The sequence below is a fragment of the Cupressus sempervirens genome, chromosome 3 (assembly GCF_028749045.1).
Source record: "Cupressus sempervirens isolate cs-2001-9-10 chromosome 3, ASM2874904v1, whole genome shotgun sequence".
Lineage (NCBI taxonomy): Eukaryota > Viridiplantae > Streptophyta > Pinopsida > Cupressales > Cupressaceae > Cupressus > Cupressus sempervirens.
This window is the reverse complement of record NC_143120.1, coordinates 839,770,694-839,794,026: the sequence shown is the minus strand read 5'-3', so window position 1 is coordinate 839,794,026 and position 23,333 is coordinate 839,770,694.

Genomic DNA, 23,333 nt, shown 5'->3' with positions numbered 1-23,333 from the left:
ACCATAAAGAGCATGAAAAGGAGGCATACCAATAGACATGTGATGAGATGTATTGTAACAATACTCCCCTAGGTGTAACCATTTCACCCAAGCATGTTGTTGATTTGAAACATAGTTCCTCAAATATCCTTCTATCCATTTATTAACTATCTCTGTTTGTCCATCTGTTTGAGGGTGATAGCTAGTACTGGGAGTGAGTTCAGTTCCTGCCAAATGAAAGAGCTCCTTCCAAAAAGAGCTGAGGAATCTACTGTCCCGGTCACTAACAATGTTTCTAGGCAAACCATGTAATCTAAAAATTTCCTTGAAGAACAATTCGGCCACTTGTGATGCCTTGAAATCAGATGTGATAGGAAAGAAATGTGCATACTTAGTTAGTCTATCTACCACCACATATATGCAATCCTTACCTTGAACTTTGGGCAACCCAGTGATGAAATCCATGGAAATACTTTCCCATTTTTGTTCAGGAATAGGAAGTGGCTGCAACAACCCTGCAGGAAAATTTTGCTCACTTGCTTTGTTGGCATACCATACATTCCTTAATGTGTTTAAGGACATCCTCCTTCATACCCTTCCATGAAAACCGCTCTCGAATTTGCCTGTATGTCTTGAAGTATCCCTGGTGACCAGCCAAAGGTGTGTCATGAAAGGCCCTCAATATCCTCTCCTTAGTTTTTGACCCTGTCACTAAGAAGATCCTGTTCTTGTAATAAATCAATTCATCAACAACCTTGTACCTGTTATCATCCACTAACTTATCCAAAATCTTGGTGGCAAATGAATCTTTAGCATACTCTAAAATTATGGAGACTTTCCAATCAGCAGAGATAGATGATAAGGAACACAAAGTGGGCTTTCTTGAGAGAGCATCAGCAACCACATTATTCTTTCCTTTCATGTATTCAATATCAAAATCATAAGCTTGCAATTTGCTTACCCATTTTTGTTGACGATCATTCAAATCCCTTTGGTTCAAGAAGAACCTGAGGCTATTATGGTCTGTCTTTACAATGAATCTCCCACATACCAAATATTGTCTAAACTTATGAAGTGCATGCATGATTGCCAACATTTCCTTATCATAGATGGAGTACCCTTTCTCTGATTGATTTAATTTTCGACTCTCAAATGCTATTGGATGTCCCCTTTGAGTTAGGACAGCCCCTATACCTTCTCCCGAAGCATCACATTCAACAACAAAAGGTAAAGAGAAATCTGGAATTGCAAGCACAGGGCATGAACTCATTACCTCCTTAAGCTTATCAAATGTTTTTTGTGCCTCTTCTGTCCAAACAAAAGCTCCTTTCTTTGTCAAATCAGTCAAGGGGGCAGCAAGCTGAGAAAATCCCTTGGCAAATCTCCTATAGTAGCTACACAACCCGAAGAAACCTCTCAACTGTGTAAGATTAGTGGGTGGAGGCCAATCCAAAATTGCTTGGATTTTTTGTTGATCAACCTGTACTCCTTTAGAGCTTATAATATGTCCCAAATATAGGATCTCTGTCAAACCAAACTCACATTTAGATAGCTTAGCATAGAAGGATTGCTGCTCCAAGATTCCCAAAACAGTGTCTATGTGCTTTAGATGCTCTTCCCATGTTTTACTGTATATCAAGATATCATCAAAAAATACCAAAACAAATTTTCGAAGATGCTGACTGAATACCTTATTCATACAAGATTGGAATGTTGCTGGTGCATTAGTGAGTCCAAATGGCATAACAAGAAATTCAAAGTGCCCATAGTGACATCTGAAAGCAGTCTTTTCCACATCTTCACTCCTCATTTGGATTTGATGGTAGCCTGATCTTAAGTCAATTTTTGAGAAGTATACAGCACCATGTAACTCATCAATGAGCTCATCTATGCGTGGTATGGGATACCTATTTTTTATGGTCTTCTTGTTTAGAGCCCTGTAGTCTATACACATTCTCATTGTACCATCCTTTTTCTTGACAAGTACCACAGATGATGCAAATGGACTAGAGCTAGGCCTTATGAATCCCATGTCTAGGAGTTCTTTAATAGTTTTTTCAATTTCTTCCTTATAACCTCTTGGATGGCGGTATGGGGTTGTTATAACTGGTTTGGCACCCTGTTCTAACTCTATAACATGCTCAAAACCTCTATCTGGTGGTAATCCTGGAGGCAAGTCATTGAAAACTATACTATGCTTATCAAGAATATTTTGAATTTCAAAATGGAAATTACCTTGATTCTTGGGAGAGCTTGTTGGTTGGATTATGACTCCTGCTGCCCATGTTACTTGTCCTCTTCGAAAAGTCCTCTCCATCCTCTTTGCAGAGACCGCCTTAGGTGCTCCATTCGATAACCCTCTCAATATGACTTCTTTCCCATTGGAATGAAATTTAAACTCCATAGTTTGATGGTTCATGTAATAGCCTCCGATAGAGTGCAACCATTGAACACCCAATACAAGATCTGTCTCCCCAATACCAACCACATAGAAGTCATCACATAACTCATAATCTCCTAAGGTCATCTTGAGTTGTTTCACCACCCGTGTGCAAGGCATAGTGAATCCATCAGCTACAGTAACATTGAATCCCTCAAAATCTTCTGCTTTAAGCCCTCTTTTCATGACAAATCCCTCATCAATAAAATTGTGAGTTGCCCCACTATCAAGAAGAACAGTCAACCTTTGCCCTGCTAGTACCCCTCGAATTTGGAAGGGATGGTATCTTGGGACTCCTGATAATGCTGCTAAAGTGCCATCCTTGCTGATTTCTTTTACTTTCTCTTCTTCTACCTCCTCTTTAGTATCATGAAATTCCTCATGCTCATCTGAATCAGATTCTGAAGCAACTTCAATATAGTGCACTTGACCTTTCCCCAAACATCTGTGTCCTGGAACCCATGGTTCTCTACAAGTAAAACAAAGCTTTTTCCTTCGTAATTCACTCCTAGTCTCTTCATCTACCTTCTTTTTTGCCACATTTGTCACATCTTTTGGTGGTAGTGTTGGGAAAATCTTTTTCTAAAAATTTTCCTTATGTTGCCAAAGATTTGGGGGTTTTTGATTAGTGACTGATTTCATAGGCACGCAAGTTTCAAGTTGCAAGCTTCTTTTGATAGCTTCCTGTAAGGTTGAGGGTGAGAAAGCCTTAACCAAACCCTTAACAAAATCTTCTAAACCATCAAGGAATTGATAAATGATCCTCTTTTCACTCATATCAGGTACCATAACAGCCACTTTTTGAAATTCTTCTATATACTCATTAACTGATTTGGTTTGCTTCAACTTTGACAATTCTTTAAAGTACTCTTCATCATCCTTGAGGTCAAATCTATCTATCACCCTTTGACTGAAATCTTCAAATGTAGTTACCTGATCGTGACCTTGAGTAGTCATTCCATGATACCACCAATCATAGGCTGCATCTTCCAAGTGTAGACTTGCAAATTGAATAGCATCACTCTCTTTCATGGGGTTAAGTGTGAAGAAAGTTTGTAATTTTTGTAGCCATGCTCTAGCTGAAATTTTATTTGTTCCATCAAAAGTAGGCGCTGTAAACTTGCTTATTTTATTTTTGAGCTCTCTTCCACTTGTGTCATGCTCCCTCCTATTCTCTTTCTTGGGCATCAAAGCGTTCATCATATCCACATATTCTCTAAAAGGAACTGAACTACGAAAGTCATCATCTAAGCCATTGTAAGTAGCTCTTAATGTAACCAAATTACCTGTAACCTCTTCCACTGGATTAATGGCTGGATTTGGTACTGGTGGCTCATCTGCAGGCAAGAAAATGGATTTGGTTGATTTAGATGGTGTGGATCTCCCATTTCTCGGCTCCTCTGAAGTGCTCCCTTTCTCATTAATAGATGCAATTCCTTGTAATTTTTCTGTCAATATTCGCAAAGCCTCTCTAGTTTCCGCCAAACCATCCACTGTTTGCTTCTGAGTATTTTGGATGTCTTGGAAGAATTTCTTTGCCATCTCATCTGGATCAGCCATACCTTTTTCTTCCTTGGATTTTGTACTTTTGCTTTCAACTGGGGCTTTGATCAAAATTTCTTTATTCTTTTCTCGCTGTAAATATCTTTTTTCTCTTTCACTTAGTTGCATGCAATCATAAAATATGACATGCAAGATCTGGGTAGTTATCAAAACTTGACATGCAAGATCTGGGTAGTTAAAACTGACATGCAACTTCTACAAACCCTCAGGCTGGCAAGATCACGACTCTGATACCACTGAAATGTCCCTTTACTGATTTTTTATGATATTTCCAGCCTCAAATCTGAACTTTAAAATCAAACAACCAATATAACAAAGATCTGCCAATTTCCCAATAAAACCCAAATCGGGTATGTCCAAATTAGTGCCAAAAACTTCACAACTTCACAAATTATTAATAAATCTGAAAATGGATATTTTTACAGAGATTTCAGCAGCATAACAGCCTACAAAATGACATTTCCATATTTTTATAGCCCTTACACAACAGATCACAAATATAGGGCAAAACTATGCTCAATCGGGCTCCCGAAATTAATACAAAAAATGCCCGGAACACCACAAAACACTCATAAATTATCTCAGAAGTTTAATCACAACCCAATACATATATTCAGCTCTATTTTAACATCATAAAGTCTGAAATACAACAGCAAACCAAACTGATATGAAACACTCAACTGAAAACCCAAATTCAAACCAAAAACAACCCCGAAAACACCCAAATCGGCACTATTCAGCACAAGGGCAAACTCTGTATGAGCATGCACATGGAATGGCTTCAAACTCCCATCCTTAGCCTTCCTGGAAACCTGCAAACTCCCGTTCTTGGGTCTCCTTCTCCACAGGTTTGGCAGCCTCTGAAGAACAACAAGAAAATTATCAAGAATCAAGATGTAGAATGAGCCCAAAATGCCTCCAAACCCCTTTTAAAGAGGGCATAACCCTAACTCACGTCCAAGAGGGGTTAATAAAATATAATTTAAGAATAATTTTTATTTATTAGTCCATTGGTTTCCAAAGATTAACCCTTTTTTCCAAAATTTCACCTTTTTGGAGCCTGCCTGCCTTAACAAAGTTTATTTATTTTTAATTATTTGAATAGGGGACATGACATATATAGAACATACCTTATATTTTTTTAGCAAAGTCCTCATCTTCTACATATAGGTCCTTGAAATGATCTATCTCCATGTTCTTCAACTAAATTTCTTGGAGTGTGAGTGCTCGTCTAGATAATGCATCTACCACCTTATTTAGAACACCCTTCTTGCGCTTGATATTGATGGTATATGCTTGTAGGTATTCAACCCACTTCATGTGCTTATGACTTAGCTTTTTTTGTTAATTCAAGAAACTAAGTGCTTGGTTGTCTAAATACATAATGAATTCCTTGGGGAGTAAATAATGACTCCACTTTCTTAGATCTTTGATGAATGCATACATTTCTAGGTCATAGGATGAGTGTTTCCTCTTAGCCTCTCAATATTTTAGAATGGAAAGCTACTAGTTTTCCCTCTTGGCTTAGAACATCTTGAATTGCTACATTGCTAGCATCACATTCAATAGTGAAAATATTTTCAAATCTTGGCAACACTAAAGGTGGTTGAGTAGCTATCTTCTATTTTAGTAACTCAAAGCTCTTGTTAGCATGCTCATTCTTAACAAACTTAGTTTTCATTCCTTGCTTGATAGTAACTAACATAGGAGCAAAAACTGCATTAAATTATCTTATGAATTTCCTATAGTATTGTGCAAGACCATGAAAAATTCTTATCTCTGTTGTTGACCTTGGAGTAGGACAATTCATGATAGCTTCCACTTTTCTTGTATCCATTTTTAGTTGACCATGTGCTAGAACAAACCCAAGGTATACTACCTCTATTTTGATGAACTAACACTTCTCCAAGTTTATCATCAACTTCTCCTCATGTAGCTTCTTGAAAACAATGTCAAGTTGTTCTAGGTGCTCACTCCTTGTCTTGCTATAGATTAGTATATCATCTTGATATACAAGTACAAACTTGCCTATGTAGTCCTTGAGAACTTCATTCACGAGTCTCATGAATGTAGAGGGGGTATTAGACAATCCAAATGGCATGACAAGCCATTCATATAGTCCTCCATTGGTCTTAAACTCTGTTTTCCACTCATCTCCTTTATGTATCCTTATTTGGTGATTACCACTCTTCAATTCTACTTGCTATAGTACTTGGCTTCACTTAGATAGTCCATTAGGTCTTCAATCCTCGGAATAGGGAACCTATGCCTAATGGTTATCCTATTTATGGCTCTTGAATCCATACAAAGCATCCAAGTTCCTCCTTTCTTTGGTGCAAGTATAGTAGGTATGACACATGGACTAATACTCTTCCTAATTAGGCCTTAGTTTAGGAGTTCTTGTATTTATTTTTTTATTTCCTAATTTTGCTGAGGAGTCATCTTGTAGGCTTCTTTTTTAGGTAGGACAGCTCCTAGGATAAGGTCTATCCTATTTCTTATGGCTCTTTTAGGGGGTAAGGTTGATGATTGTCCAGCACTTATGATACCTTTGTAAGATTGCAACATCCCTTGAATCTCCTTAGGTAACTCTACCCTCTTAAGTCTCCTTACCTTCATTTCCCTCCTTTGGTCTCAACATTAATGCAAAACCTACACCTTCACTTTCTTCCATGGTTTGTAAAAACTCCTTTTCACTTACCATGAGAATATTTGGACTAGTTATCTTTGCTTCAGCCTCTTCCAACAATGATTTTATCTTGAAAGTCACATTATCCTTTTTAAAAGTGTAGGATTTCTTTCCTCCATCATGGATAGCTTGGCAATCAAATTTCCATGGTCTATTTAGTAGAAAATGACATACATCTATAGGTAACACATTGCAATTTTTTTTATCCTTATACCCTCCAATTGAGAACTACTATGTTATGAGTACCCCCCGAGTCAATGATGACTCTACACACTTTACCCACCATTCTGCACTTTATCCTAAATAAAGATATTTGTCTTGGCTTCTCCTTCACTGGATATTTGATTAAAGTTCTCCTCATCATGAGGTTCTCTCCTTCTAAATTTAGTAGTACTTTAGAATTCTTATTTTCTGTGTTTGACTCATCTTCAACTAAGTTTGTCCTCTTGTCACCTCCTTATGCTGAACCACCTTTCTTTGGACATCTATAAGTAGGGTACCCCATTTGATTGTAATGGTAGCACTTCATATTGGCAAAGTATATGCCTCTTACTCCTTCTCCACCACTCCATCTAGAATTAGAGTTTCTTCTTCTACCACATCTACTTGTACTTCCTTCTTACTATTCACTAAATTTTACCTCACCTTGAGCCCTTGAATCTAAACTCTTTCCACCATAGCCACCTCTTTGACCTCTATTATCCTTTCTCTTAGCTTTACCTTTAGAGTTTTCTTGCTTCCTCTTGCTTTTATCTTCAATCTTAAAAGCCATTTGGTAACATTTTCTAATGGTTTTGAAATTTACTAAGCTCATCTCTTCTTGAATAGACCATTTGAGGCCATTCAATTACCTTGCAAGCTTAATGCTTTCCTCTTCAACTACCTTGGACCTCAAACACAATTTTTGAAACTCCTTGGTATATGTTTGGACATCCAAATATTTTTATCTAAGATTTTGTCTCCTCTATGAAGTTGAACTTCATAGTCATCAGGAAGGCAGGTCTGTTTCACCTTGGTAACCATGCCCTTCCATGTAACTATAGGACCTTTTCAATCCTTTTCTCTCTTAGTTTTCAAAAACTTCCACCAAGTAAGAGATGAACCTCTTAATCTAAACTTGGCCACCACAAATTTTTGTGCCTTAGAGATACCATCACATTCAAAATGGTTCTCAATGGTATCAATCTAGTCTACAACTGAATTTGGATCAATTTCTCCACTAAATAGTGGTACTCCTAGAGCTTTGCCACTCAATGCTTTTAATGCTTTTAAGAATGGATCTTTAGGAAGAATAGGGTTAAGGGTTGGTTCTTCTTCTTCCAAATCTAGTTCCTTCTCCCTTAATTCTTTTTCTTCCTTTAGGTTGATCTTCTCTTTGACCTTATCAACTTTGTCTTAGACTTCACCCAAGAGTTGCTCCATTTGAGCTAGTATTTTTCTTAGTGAATTGTTATCTTCTTCTTGTTCTTTAACCTTCTTGGCTAACCCAATGTTAGTCAACATGGTTATTTCATCTACTATTCCACTTGGTTTATTTTCTCCCACTAATTATATAGGCTACAACATCCACCACAAGTCTAATCAACTTGGGCTCTAATACCAATATGGTGAAAGTGTTCCAAGGGGTGCTTGCACTGGTCCTCAAGAGACTTACCTTGTTTCTTCTAGGCACCTAGTCCACCTAGGTCATTTATTTTCTTAGGTGATAAAATAACACCAATATAAACTCTTCTCCAAGAATTTGATCCTTAGTTCTTACCCTCAGAAGATTAACACACTAGTTTAGTACTCTTATCCACACACATAGAGAGATCTAAGTGCAACTTGCTCACAAACTTCATCCTTCAATGTAGGGTCATCCATCGACATAAGATCACTCCATTTTCATTCATTGATGTCCATTTGGAAATATTTTTAGACCTTCTTCCTTAGTGATTTTAGGTTTTTGTCTCTAAGAAGACTAATTAGGCCTAGTTCAAATTAGCCCTTGGAATTGACTAATTCCTCTTTCTTGCAAGAACTCTCCAAAAACCTGGTAAAAAAATTCCACATTCAAGCACCCTTTCAATTTTCTAAAGGATTCTATAGGTCTTAGAATCCTAAGTTGTCTGTACCTATGATTCCTATTATGCAGATCAGATAGGATTAAAAGGCCTATTTCCTAGGCCTAGGCTACAAACTTGTTTGGAAACTCAACTTAATGGATTGGTAAGACCTCAATCTCTAGGATATATTAAGATATTATATCTCTTTCCTAGAACTATATTTGTTCCATACAAAACTTCCATTCCTTCCACTTAACCATTTGTTTCAACAATGTCAAACCTCTAATCAAACATTCCTAGCTCACATAGGGCTTGAGTTTTAAAATAGTAGATTGAGTTCCCTAGACTTCTACCTCACCATACATCATTTAAAATTGCTCCACTCTAAGATTCATACACACTTACAAAGTTTCAAGGGTTGAATCTTAAGTGGGAGCCATGTAAGAAAATAAATATCTTCTAATAACCAACACACTATCAAAACTAAACTAATTTTCCTCAAGCTAAAAGATTAACTCAAATCAATTTTCTTACTAAATGAAAAAGTCTCCATGAACCTAGGATCACTATATGATCATCAAATTGAATTTCTCAATCCATATAACTCCACACAAGATGAAAATGCTCGGTCTTCACACTAATCATAGTCATAATCAGTATTGTATTCACAAAAAGTTCTTACAATCCAACCTTCCAACTTGAGATTAAGGCTTCAATAAGTAGTTCATGCCTCTTACCTAGTTTTTAGGTTATTGTAGTAGATCAAACACTCCTCATACTTAGGGGATCTAAGGTAACTAAGTTGCATGCAACATTTATAATAAATTGAAAATGTTGTCATGACAACTTTTTAACAACATTTGGAATCTTTGCACTTATGCCATAATCCTTGTTTCTATGATCTCTAACCCCTCTAGGTTGATGCATAAGAAACATCAATGACCTTAAAGAATATTTTCCTCCTATTTTATGTATTAGGACACATTTAAAGACTCCAACTCACATTTTCCCCTACACACTTAAGAAATTGAAATAACAACTAACAAAGGCTATTTGTGTGACCTTAGTCCTAATGACTAACTCACCTACCCAATAATGAAAATGAACTTCTAAGGTCTAAATGAAAACTAGCCTATGGTCTTGACTTGGATAGAGTCAATTACATGCCAATAATCTTTCAAACAATGGAGGTTTCCTGGGTGTGCTCCTGAATCAATCCTTAATTCAAGGTTCACCTAATAGTCATTTGTAAATCCTTTAATCAAGGTGACATTCTAATGGGATTTTCTTAAGTTCTCTAACAAGGCCACTCCTAAGAGAGTAATAAAATATTTTAATAGGGTCACACCTAATAGTGTGTATTTTAACCTCTAACAAGGTTGGCTTCTAATAGAGCTCACTTCATAAAAGTAAAAATTTGGTAGCATTTTACTGGAGGTTCTTCCCAAATTAGATTTTCACATTAAATACTAGTATTATACTTGTGTGAATATTGTTTGAGATGTGTAATTGTCCAATATTTTATATTCAGCAAGTAGGTTATTATTGGGATAGTCGACTACAAATTTATGTTATTGAATAGTTGATATAGAGACCAAGCTATTTAAAGAATATATCTTTGTTTTTTGGAGTATTCAAAAGTTCAATTGGTACATCTAGACCTGAGGATAACTGATTTAGCCCTCCCCCCCTTAGTCATTCTAAATAATTCTAACAATTGGTATTAGATCTTTGGTTCTTATGAAGACAATTTTGAAGGGACATAAATCTAAAGATCAAGACGTATAGAAAGGAGGTACCCAAGTTGAACTAGGAAATTTTTTGTACATGGAAAATCTTGATGAGGCTACATAGTTCTAGAATTTGAGATTCAATAATATACTACCTGGATCATGCATACTGTTGGTGTTTGAAACTACTAAGCAACAAAATGCTTAATATCACAGTGAAATGACTCACACAATCTAAGGGTTAGCCAATTCCCAGTAGCAATTATATGAATAAACCATTATGACCCAACTTCAACAAAACCAAAGGATGGTTTCCTACTCTTTAGGCTTTGCTAAACCAAGGTGGGTGTACCTAGGGAAGATTCAAATGCAAATTGTGGTATGAAATTACTTTAGTTTCATTCTAATGCTCATCTTTTACCCTCATGCACATACATAGTTTATCACTTTTCTCTAAAAGCTTCTCAAATTTATATACATCCCCTATCAACAGATCTGGTTATAAATCTCCTACAGTTTACAAGCATTTTTGAAATCAGTGGCTATCTAAGACTCAAAAAACTATATGCAAATGAGTGGTAACTAGAATTTGTAACTCTAAACAAAATGGAATGAAATGATTTTAATTTTTTATAAAAAATAATTGATATGCAACAGTAGAATTCACCCTTGCTTACTTCTGATTTATGAGACTAGTGCCTTATCCATTGGGCAGAGAATTAACTATTGGAGGGAGATCTAATTCAAATAACTTGTTAATGAATTAATCAGTTATAATCACCCAATTTTATTCTTATGAAATGTCCTTTCTATAAACTCATAAAACCTATTGATTCATTGAAGCATTTCTATAGTTCCTTGAATTAAAAGCAATAGTGATATCAGCATACAACCTATCCAGATTGCATTTAGCCAATTTAAACCTTATTTAAAATGACTTCAAAATATACAAACCCATAAAAAGGAGATATAAATTGATAACACAAATATACTATAAATACCCCTTTGTATTATCCTTTTAGATGACTAATACAATGACCAATACAAACCAATTAAAAATTGAGAATATATTGCTTTTTCTATCATTTCAATTTGTTATCAGAGAGTACAATTTGAAAGCAAACTCAAAACACCTGCATATTATTGGACTGACTAAATGTACTTTTCTTGAAAAACACAAAAATTCTACAAGTTTTGGACCATCACAATGCCTTGAAAAATCATTTATATAGCATGAGTTGCAACAAGCAAAGGGCAATTGTGATTTGACAAGTGTTCGAGAAATGAAACATCATACAAAAGACAAAAATGAACACAACAGAATGCCAAGCACATCAAATATTCTTTAGGTAGGCCCGTTCCTGTTACTATTATAAATCATCAACTTTTGATTTGTCTCTCACTATTCTGGATCTTCAGAATACATGGCTACCAAGCTGGCCAATGAAGGGTTATCTTGTGATGCCTCCAAATCAGTTTTTTCTTACGAGTTTTCACTGCTTTCACCTTGAGCAGGAAATATTACTTTTTCACCTTCTTCTTTCTTCATTTCTGGTGCTGATGTGTCAATGACCTACACCTCACCTTTTTGTTCCTCATCATCATCTTAACTGCCTTCTTCTAACTATTGGCATAAAGTTATTTTCCATTAGTGACAACACTCATCTCACAGTTCTAACTGAGCACCAAGTAATACAGTTCAGACCGAGTGATGGCAGCACAGTTCAAATCGAGCGTCGAAGATACACTCCAAACTGAATGTCGAAGACACAGTTCTAACCAAGTGAAGATGCACTAAGTGTTAACCGAGTGAAGATGCACTTAGTGTTAACCGAGTGAAGATGCACACAGTATTAACTGAGTAAGGAAGGACTCAATGATAACTGAGCTTAGGAGGTTAACGAAGAAGTTAGTTTCTACCGAGTGACACTATATCTACTGAGTCACCAACGGTTACCAAGTTTCAAGCAACGTTGTATGACTAGTATGAACCGAGCCCCTACCTCTACCGAGTGCATGATGATGCCGAGTAACGTAGTGAATGCTGTGTATCAGAAGGTCATCAAGTCTATTTGAAGAACCTAAGTTTATTTTACTATTTGGCTGACTCAGTTATATTTTTTTTACTTGTGTTTGGCCGACCTTGCATGAATAATTATTGGAATGGTATATATATGTAATTTATTATATCATTCAATATATAGATAAAAAGAAGATATACAAGATATAGAATATTGCACAAAAGAGAGACATAAGATATGATATGCAAATTCATCAGCAGTAAAGAATACTCAACAAGGTCTACAAGGAGCAGAAATGATTTCATCAATCACAGAAGGTGATCTACAATGAAGAATCTAGTCAAGTTGTAAGTTGATCTGTTGGTTCATCCTAATAGGTGAATCATTCTTGTCAATCCTTTAACAAGGTAGACTTAACTGTCTTTATTCAAATCTCCTAACAAAGTGCATAATTGCAAAGTATGTTTGTAAATCCTCTAACAGGGTGGATCTAGCAATCCTTTGTGCTCCTAACAGGGCAGATCACTAGAAGTGATCATTGTAAGCCTTAACCGGCCAACTTCATACTGCAATAACGAAGCTTTGTGGGTATCATCCCCACCCCAGTTTTACTTTCTATTTTGGAAGGTTTCTGGTTCATGAAATCTCTGTGCATATATGGTTTAAATGTTTAATAGTTCTTTTATGTAGTAGGCTAGATGAGTAAATGTTGCATATGGTTATTCTGAATTGACTTAAAAGTTTTATTATTACTGAGTCACCCCTCCCCTCTTAGTAACCTATTATATCTTGAATATTTCCAACAATTGGTATCAGAGCTTTTTGGTTCTCAGGACAAAGTTTGACAGCTTGAGCAAAGATCTAAGTTATGGAGATATTTAGACTGGAGAAAGTTATTGAAAATGAAAAGTTAGATCTAGAAATGGCCATGGTTCAAATCAAAGAAGCAAAGGAGCATCTTTCTCAATCCTTAAAAAGAAGAAAGGAACTTGCAAGACAAATGAATGACCATCACTATGTTGAAGAAAAGATTGAAGATTTGTTACCATCAAGTAGTTCAGAAGAAGCTGACAAGGAAATCAAAGAACTTCTAGAAAAGAATGGATCTCTACAAGAAGAGGTAAGAAAACTTAAAAGAGAGCAAGAAATACAGTCAATTAGGCTATGTGAAGTTTTGGAACAAAGAAACAAAGCACAAGAAGAATTGGAAGATAAAAGCCATAATCAATCCCATCAGCATGAAGACCTTATAGACCAACTCTCTAATGCAAATGAAGAAATTAGGATTCTCAAAGTACAAAATGAAAGTCTATAGAATGATTTAAGAACTGAGAGACAAATCAATGAAATCTTGGAAAATGATCTAATCTCTAAAAGGCAAGTCAATGAAAGAATGATGAAATCCCAAGCAGATATGAATCATTTAAATCAAGAAAATGAGGAAAATCTTTATAGACATAAAGGTAAAGCTAGTCTTGGATACAAGGAAGAAGGTGAATCCTCTAAACAAGGTGAACAAAGGAATCAAAAACCCACTTGTAATCACTATGGAAAGTTAGGTCATACATCAAACAAATGCTTGAGCAATGGAAAAGAAAAATTCAATGGTAAATGCTTCAATTGCAATCAACATGGTCACAAAGCAAATGAGTGCAAAGGAAAACCAAAATTTGAAGGCAACTGTAACAAATGCAAAAAACATGGTCATAAGGCATTCCAATGTAGATCCAAATCATTCAATCCAGCTAAAAAACTTGTCAAAGCCATATTTGGATGGGACTACAACACTTGGTGCAGATGTCACTATTGTGGAGGATATGGACATATTGGCATAAATTGTACAAGACATCACGTAAGGAAGAAGGACACTACTGTAAGGTGCTATACATGTACATAACTTGGTCATATAGCTAGAAATTGCATGAATATAGAAAGAATTGAAGATGAGAAGAAAATCAAAGCAGACAACATTCGAAAGCAAATGAAGGAATAGTGGATTCCAAAATCTACCGAACAAGATAAGTCAAGCAATGGCAATATCACTCAAGAAATGAGTGACTCTGCCATTTTCAATTAATATTCATAAAAGAAAGTATGGAACTACATCCTCCAAGAATTATCCTAAATAGTTCCACAAGAAGAAAGATGATCAAAATAGTATTCATATACACTTTGATCCTAGACTTAACTGAGTTCTCTCGGGTGCAATAAAGTTTCATTTACTGAGTTATATCAACCGAGCAAGGTCAGTTCATGACCTTACCGAGTTAGGTTGGTACATCAATGTTTTCTTTTGATCATCGAGTTGATAGTATCTACCGAGCAAGTGGATGAAAACCTGTCATTTCATCTACCGTCATACCAAGCATTTATGACAAATTTTTTTGTCAAAAAGGGCAAAATTTGATCTCATTCTTCACTATGAACTTTGAGCTAAGTTATCTTCTGCGATTCCAGAGCAAGCTTAAAGCAATTTTGAGCAAATTTTAAATGGCAAAGAATCTGTTCAAAATTTTTCTTCACTTACCGAGCAGCAATGGCATTCGAAAGTAGCAGCTCCAAGGCAAATAAAGGCTCAAAAATGTTGGTTAAAGGTGTGGAATGGAAGGCGCCAAACTTCAAATTGGCACCAACAATTGCAGAATCACTTGATCCTAATGGTGCTCAATCTCAAATTCCTCCAAAGGTACTCCTTATAAATGACATTCAATCTCATTTCAAATGTTCCATTCAAGAACTTGGAAACCTAGAAATTGATAATGCCCTAGGAGAAATGAGCGTAGATGGAAATTTGAAACCCGAGCATAAGCATCTTGAAACAAAAGGGTTAACCCACATTTCACATTTGCCAAGCAATTTTCAAGTTAAATGGGTTAGGTATGTACTCAGTCGGGTTCACAACGGGCAATTGTGGTTAGAGCAACTAGTGCTTATCACAAAGAAAATGATTAACAAGATTACTGGCCTTCCCATGTTGAGCAAAGCTAAGACTACCAAAACCCTAGGTTGGGAAGAATTGCAAAGGCTAACCCAAGCAAAATGGGATGGTAGAGGACTTAAGCTTAGTACAGTAGCTGACGCTGAATTAAGATTTGGTTTTCATTTCATTGCTCATAAAATTTACAGTTCAAACAATCCAAATAGTGTACCTTGTGAAGCAGTAGATTTAGCTTATAAGATAGTAAAGAAGAATGTTGAGTTTGATCTGTCTGAATTACTTTTGTGTCAATTTAATAAAAATATGGAAAGCATAAGGACTTCAAAGAACAACTCCTGCAAATTTGGTTCACTTTTGATCTATTTATTTTTCTATGTTCAAAAGTCTTTTCCATCAAAAGGATCAGTAGTATGGAGAAAAGATATTCTTGTTCTTTATCAAATAAATGAGTTCATTACAGTGTTAGGTGAAAATTTTGACAGTGTTTTGGATAATTACTTTGAAGATTTTAAGGAAAGAATGAACAATAGGTTCCAAATTCTACCTAAACTGGTTGAGGAATATAAAGAAGATGTATGCTTTATGGTAGATTGTGACAAAGTATACATACAGGCAGTCAGGCCCCAAGTTGCATGGGTGAAACCTCTTCCTTATGAGGTCAATATTGATGAAACCAGAGATATCATAAAAGCACTGGTGAATGAACCAATAGACCCAAAGCAACCAGTCTTTGGAACTTATGATGAAGCTAAGGCCATAATTGAGCTTCAAATCAAAATCCCTCAGGTCATTGGAAAAGGAAAGAGGAAGATTGCAAAGCTAAAAAAAAAACTTGGTCCTCTGATGATTACTGAAGGGAAAGGAGAAGATGATGAAGAAGAAGAGGAAATCGAGTCAGAAAAAGAAGAGGAGCCTCAATGGAAGAAAGGTAAGGTGATTATCACCAAACCTAAAAAGCAAGCTACTGTAGTATTCTTCAAGAGAACAAGATAGGGGAAAGGAACCTGTACTTTTCAAGCCTCCACTTACATTTGAGGCAAGGTTGAAGCAATTAGAAGAAGGTACTAGCTTCACAAACTTCAAAGCATTGAAGTTTGAGAAAAGAACAGAATAGGAGTAAATGCAGATTGAGGAACTGGTATTGAATAAAATGGGAAGATGGAAATACTCTCCAGACGAGATTGCCTCTCAGATCCCTAAAGAGCTATTGGAGAGGTTGCAACCAAGATGGGAAGTTGTAATCAAGACTATCAAGGATATCTTTGAGCAAACCCTGAAGAATCTCCTGCTGATTCTCACATATGCAAAAGTGAAGAAATCACTGAAAGATCATGAAGGTAATATGATAATTAGATTCCACACTTGTTTGATACTAATCAAAGACATTGAGCATGTTGTAAATGATGCAGAAAACATGTGGAAACATATCTATTATCTACATAAATCTAGTGAGGATATTGTTGAAATTAAGGACAATGACAATAGTGATGATGATGACATTGAAGATATTCTAGGGGATTTGCATTCAATGATGATAAATGTTGAGGAAGAATTCAAGGAAGATGAAATGGAGGAAGAAGAAGCTGAACAAGCTAAGGAGGAAGATGATCCTATAAAAATTGCAGCTGAAGTCATTGCATCTCTTCCTCACTCTCCACCTAAAGCAGCTACATCAACTGTGGAGATAGCTTCTACTAGTGAGATTATGTACACAACAGCTTCATCAATTGCTCAATCTTCACCTATCTCCTCTCAGCTCTGGGTACCATCTATGCCAGTATCTACCACTTCATTAACCAAACTACAACCATCTTCATTGATCGAGTCATCATCAACTATAGTAGTAAGTTCATCAAGAATATCAACTTCTACTGTAGTGTACAACAAATGTACCCACTGGTACTTCAATTTTGACAATTTCATCTGCTCCAATTTTTGCATCTGTCAGTTCTCCCATTCCAACCTGTACATCAATCTTGGGAGGAACATCAATTTTTGATACTGTTAACACTTCTCTCAGTCTTCCTCTAGTTAGTCCTATTCTAGTTTTGTTAGCCAGTCCAGCCTCATCAACTATTGTTTTAGTTTCAAAGGGAAAAGGTGAAGTCACTATAGGAAAAGCAAAGAGATACATGTTTTCTAGCAAGGCAGTGGATGAGGAAATAGACTTGGATAAGGACATTATCATTCCTAAGATTGATCTAGATAATGCATCAGTTGATGAAATGAGAATAATCAGTTAGCTATTAGATCAGAAGGCAAGGCAAAAACAACAAAGGCATGGGAGAGACCAGGAATATAGTATTATTGAAAGTGCTAAGAATATTCTAATAGAGGCTATAGGTGTTGAAGTAGATTCTACTCAACACATTTTGATTCAGTTAGAAGAGGCTGTGTATAAATTCAATGAGGATACCTCCGGCCAAGAAAAATTGATTGAAAAGGTAGAGAAGAAATTTGACAATAAGGTGCTTGAGCACATTGCTCAACATATTGCATTAAAACAGGTAGAATTGTCTACAATTTTGAGTAATTTTGAACATTCTTTTAATAATGTAACTTCATTTTTTGGAAAACTTTGTGATGTTACTGAGTATACTAAGGAAATCAAAGAAAAGTTGAATAAAATTGATGAGGATATGAAGGTCAGTGCACAAATGTTGCAGCTTGATCACAGTTCAAGTTCATCCCATCATCTCAGGATAAGATTTTTGTCAGAGAAATAGGCAGAATTATTGAGAGAGGAAGCAAGGATTAGGTGTACTCTGATTGACATCCAAAATATGATCCTTCCTGTCATGGACATAATGCAGAAGCATATTGCCCATTCCAAAACATTGATTCATGACAAAAAAAACTTCTCAATTGCAGATCATATGATTGAACTCTCTGCAGAAGTCCAAATAGCACTCTCCACCAGCAAAATTTTGAAAGAAAATTGGGATAAGACACTGGCTCTTATTCTCAAGGTACATTCTAAGTTTATCTCTCATTTTGGACTCTTTGTGTAAATATATATTGTTTAATTTGGCATTATTGTCAAAAAGGGGGAGATAGCACACTCCAAGAGATAATTGTGCAAGAGATATGTGTAATGACTTGTAAATACTGTGCATATTGTATGGCGGAGATACGTGTAATAAGACTTGCAAAGATCAATTTTGAAAATTCACAACTATATGTCAATTTTTGCACATAAACTTTGAATCATAATTGTTTTTGTCACTAATGCCAAAGGGGGAGATTATTGGCATAAAGTTATTTGCCATTAGTGACAACACTCATCTCACAGTTCTAACTGAGCACCAAGTAATATAGTTCAGACCGAGTGATGGCAAAACAGTTCAAACTGAGCACTGAAGATATAGTTCAAACTGAGCATCGAAGATACAGTCCAAATTGAGCATCGAAGACACAATTCTAACCGAGTGAAGATGCACTTAGTGTTAACCAAGTGAAGATGCACTTAGTGTTAACCGAGTGAAGATGCACTCAGTATTAACCGAGTGAGGAAGGACTCAGTGATAATCAAGCTCAAGAGGTTAACGAAGAAGTTAGTTTCTACCGAGTGACATTATATCTACCGAGTCACCAATGGTTACCAAGTTCTAGGCAACATTGTATGACTAGTATGAACCTAGCCCCTACCTCTACCAAGTGCATGACAATGCCAAGTAATGTAGTGGATGCCGCGTATTAGAAGGTCATCAAGTCTGTCTAAAGAACCCGAGTTTATTTTACTATTTGGCTGACTCAGTTATATTTTGTTTACTTGTGTTTGGCCGACCTTGCATGAATAATTATTGGAATGGTATATATATGTAATGTATTATATCATTCAATATATAGATAAAAAGAAGATATACAAGATATAGAATATTGCACAAAAGAGGGACATAAGATATGATATGTGAATTCATCAGTAGTAAAGAATACTCAACAAGGTCTACAAGGAGCAAAAATGATTTCATCAATCATAGAAGGTGATCTACAATAAAGAATCCAGTCAAGCTGTAAGTTGATCTGTTGGTTCATCCTAACAGGTGAATCATTCTTGTAAATCCTTTAACAAGGTAGACTTAACCGTCTTTATTCAAATCTCCTAACAGAGTGCATACTTGTAAAGTATGTTTGTAAATCCTCTAACAAGGTGGATCTAGCAATCCTTTGTGCTCCTAACAAGGCAGATCACCAGAAGTGATCATTGTAAGCTTTAACCAGCCAACTTCATACTACAGTAACAAAGCTTTGTGGGTATCATCCCCACCCCAGTTTTACTTTCTATTTTGGAGGGTTTCTGGGTCATCAAATCTCTATGCATATATGGTTTAAATGTTTAATAGTTCTTTTATGCAATAGGCTAGATGAGTAAATGTTGTATATGGTTAATCTGAATTGACTTAAAAGTTTTATTGTTACTGATTCACCCCTCCCCTCTCAATAACCTATTATATCTTGAATATTTCCAACACTCACTACTCATCCAAAGGAATATCTGCAATCCAGGTGTTAAACTGTATATCATCTGGCTAACTGAACTGTAGGATATCATCTTGTCTCTTTAATATATAATTAGCCTCCTTTTCAAAACCAACAAATTCTTGTTTCAAAGAATTAAAAAATAATTGTACTTTAGCCAACTCCTCTGTCGTGGTGGCCCACTAGGCATGCCCCTTTTCATTGACAACTTTTTTTATCCTTATGCAGAAAAGGTCATCAAATTCTTTACTCCATTCATCCTTGTTTTTCAATTTATTTTTTCTATCCATGGCACAAGGAAATAGATCAAATTTTTGATTCTTGTACTTATTCAAATAAGAAACAATTTTTAGTTGCAGTGGAACTCTCCTATTATCAAAATCTGACAGGCCATTATCAATATCATACAATTTTTCAATATGGTCATGGGAAGACCTTATAACTGAATAACATAAAAGGGTGATTTCTTTTTCCCTTTTCCCCCACTTATTAACAATAGGCTTGAGGGCTTCATCATGGGTTTTTAGTTCCTTCCATATACTTATTACTCTTTCCAACTAATCAAAGAATAAGGGCCATTCAATTTTATCTACTAAATACATTAGAGCCTTTCTAAGCTTATCCTCATACTGTGTATTTAACTCTACATGTAAGGCCCATAGATTACTTTTCTCTTCTTCAATATCCTCAGCTGCATAATATTTTTGCCTTTGAGGTGTGTTTGGTATTTCTACAAGGGGGGTGGATTTAAAAGGTTCCACTGGAGGATGGGGGTATGTTATTCTAGGCCTAGTAGACTTCCCCATTAGCTTGTCTTCAAGCTCAACTCTCCTTTTTACCTCCCTATTATAAGCCTCAAGAATTGTTTCATATTTATTCTATAACTCCATCATCGCCTATTCCTCCTTCTTAGTAGTGGCCAAAAGAAACTTGGAAGAGTCCACATTCTAGTGTGCTACTTGCACATATGCGGTATTGGCAACTCTTCTCACAATTAAGCTTCCCATCAATCCAGACTCATCTGGATGCGATGATGTGGCTCTAGATCCCCTTCTCAATGAACAACTAACCAATGTAGCTTGATCTTCAATGAATGCAGTGCCTTGAAATTCCTCTTTATTTTGGTCTTTCAAAGTCAATTTATTTGAAATAGAACTGAAAACTAAGGTATCAACAATATCCCAATTTGGCAACAATAAAATGTTAGATGCCTTGACCATTTGTCTCCCCTCCTCATGGCTTATATTTTGAAATTATTTCATCATTTCTTCTTTTGTTTGGTTCTGGATGGAGGTTTCATCCATTTCTAGATGCTCTATTTTCAGCTTTTTACATTTTTCCTCAAAAATATTCATGTTTACCCTCCATGCAAACTGTTGAAAAGCCCTAGATTTCACAAAACTGTCATTAGCCAAAAATTGATGACTTGTCTGTTCTAACATAGGGTCCATTTCCCTACCTCTATAGTATACTATAGTTAGATCCAAACTTGGGAGGGGAGGTTTTGTAGGGTTACCCTCATCTAATTATGCTTGGGTAATAAAAATGCCTCCCTATGATCCCATTTGCTCAATTTTCTCACTTTTGAGTTGTTCTTCTCCAATCCTCAAAGGGGATTGAGTGGGTGAATATTCCTCAACTTGAGGCCTTTCTTCTATCATTACCTTCTACCTCTTGGGTCTATGATCATCAGGTCTCTCCTCTTGGGCTATTCTGGTGGATCCTATTATTTGCTTGCCCTTATCTACAGGAGCCCTTTTTATTCTGAATTATAGTGTACCCAGGCTTCTTTTGTACAATTATTTGACTAGCTCCTATATTAGGAGTGAAAGCCAACCTCCTCATGAATTCTCCGGCCTTATCAAGATAGGAATCAATAAAAAAATATTTCTACTCATTCATAACTTCCATTATTTTAGGGAAGTTATTCATGAGCTTACTTATTCTGTCAGCCTTTGTATTAGCATTATCTAAAGGATTGTATTTTTGATCAAAACAATGAATGAATTCTAGGACTCGAGAGTAAACTCTCCATTTTTCCTTTTTAGTTTCCTACTCCTGCAATGAGAGTTCATTCCTTATAATGTCCTCTTGATAATAAGAATCATGCTTGACCTATCCCAGCTTAATTCTATGCCTCTATGTCTGATTGAAATATCCCTCAAAATCACAAAAATGGGGATGAGATATAGCCATCATATACTGCTCCAAAATTTTATGCAAAAAGAGCCAACCTCCTTTGACAATCACAAACTGATGGGCCACTATGTAGGTAGGGAAAATTGACCCTAATTTCCTTTTCAGCAAAAACATTTCTTCTACTACTCCTAATTGCCAAAAAACTTCAGCCATTCCTACCTTCAAAGGTACTTGGTAGGGCAAGACATGAGGACTCCCTTTAAAACCATAGATTCTAAAAATAGTAGAAATAGAGTAAGGGATGATATCTCCCCAATTATGTGAAACTTTCAAGTTATGGGGGTTATCCATAAGCCTATTGAAACTCATTAGTACTTTAGGGATTCTAGGATTGTCACTCAATATGAGGCATCTCCATTTAGAAGAAAAATACCTATCAAATCTGACAAAACTGGCATTACTTGCATCCTAGGTCATATCTGCACTCCAAAACTAGACTGGTAGTGCTTCCCATTCTCCTCTCTATTCAATTTCATCTCATTACAAAAATATGTCACTCCTTTGAACAAAAACATATGCATTAATAGAGAGTAGTGGCCAAAAATTTTTTCCACCTTGCCCTTCACAATCCCAACTAAACCAATGTGAATCTCTTCAACCAAAAAGGAAGAAAAATCAAAGATAACATCTACACCGAAGGAAGCAATTTGGACTATCATGTACATAAGGCCAATGGGCATGAATTCCTGCTCATCTTCACCAAAAACTTGGCATAAAGTCCTATATATCTCTACAGCCCGAGAAGTGAAAAGACTCTTCTTAAAAGGTTCTTTAGAAGCTATAGTAATTACTGGCAAAATTCCTATTGTACCAATATGTCCCCTTAGTGCACCTCCCCTAATTACATCCTTCTTTACTTTGTATTCATTCTCTAATTCTAGCAAATTGATTTGCACATGGTAATCTGACAATGGTTCTAGGTGAAAAACCTCTTTGATTTCTTCAGGACTAATTGAGATCAGAGGCACACCATCCTTTCTTCTCACAACCCTAATGGCTTGGTCATAATTCTTGGCAATAGCTTCAAGAAAATCATAATCCATGAAAACACTTGGAACTTCTAACTTTCCCAAATCAAAATTCTATACATTAGCATGTGGGGCAAACAACTTCCTTTTTGAAAACTACTTTTTAAACAAGCTAAGACTAGTTTGAGTAGTTGTTCCATCCCTAACCCAGTTCCCCTTGTCATATAGGCCATCAACAATTTTAAGCCTAGGGTTTAAGGAAATTAACTTTTTAACTTGTGC